General features: G+C 60.5%; 1 protein-coding gene across 1 annotated transcript in view; it reads right to left on the reverse strand.

Annotated features, from left to right (window-relative positions):
• Positions 1–746, reverse strand: part of FA2H (fatty acid 2-hydroxylase) — a 54574-nt gene that overhangs the window by 24262 nt on the left and 29566 nt on the right. The window lies entirely within an intron of this gene.

Genomic DNA, 746 nt, shown 5'->3' on the forward strand with positions numbered 1-746 from the left:
ACCTCACTAGCTTGAAGCCCTTGTCTCTTCACACTGGCTGTCTCCCCCACCATCTTCGTCACGTCAGAGCAAGCCCAGAGCCCCAGAGCTTCCAGAGAAGCCAGCCATTGGTACCGAGAACCCCATCCTCTGCCCTGGCCTGGGCGATGAGCAGTCGTGCCTGAGTCTGGCGTCAGGGTCAGGAGACAGGTCCAGTGGGTCCTCTGGGAACATCCTGCCCTCGACCCCGCTTTTGGTCGCAGGCCTCCTTGAAGGGAACGGGGCACAGGGCCACTTGTCCTGGACTCTCCATCGAAGGACGCACAAGCGCCTTTGCCCTGGGCTGATGGGCTTCCCCAGAGGCAGTGCCAATGCCGTCTCTGGGCCCCTGGGGTCAGGGCCTCCGGAGTCCCGGCCAGATGGCAAACCACCAGTGGGCCCCTCCGGCCAGCTGTGCTCCTTGGGTGTGCTCCTCGCATCTCCTCACACTGTAATAACACGTTCTGGGGGAGATCTGCCCTCCTCACCAAACTGAGCTCTTTGAAGGCAGCGGCCTGTCCTGCCCATCTTTAGTTCCCAGTGTCGAGCACGGGTTGGGAACATGTATGGACATAAACACTTGCGTCTATTCCAGGAGGAGATGCCAAGATGACAGCGGGCAAGTCCCAGGAAACAGGCTGGAGGCAAGTGCACCAAGTCTGTTTCCCTCCTGCTGCTGCTGCTGCTGCTGCTGCTGCTAAGTCGCTTCAGTCGTGTCCGACTCTGTG

The sequence above is a fragment of the Bison bison genome, unplaced genomic scaffold (genome assembly GCF_000754665.1).
Source record: "Bison bison bison isolate TAMUID 2011002044 unplaced genomic scaffold, Bison_UMD1.0 scf7180017864295, whole genome shotgun sequence".
In the NCBI taxonomy this organism is placed as follows: domain Eukaryota; kingdom Metazoa; phylum Chordata; class Mammalia; order Artiodactyla; family Bovidae; genus Bison; species Bison bison.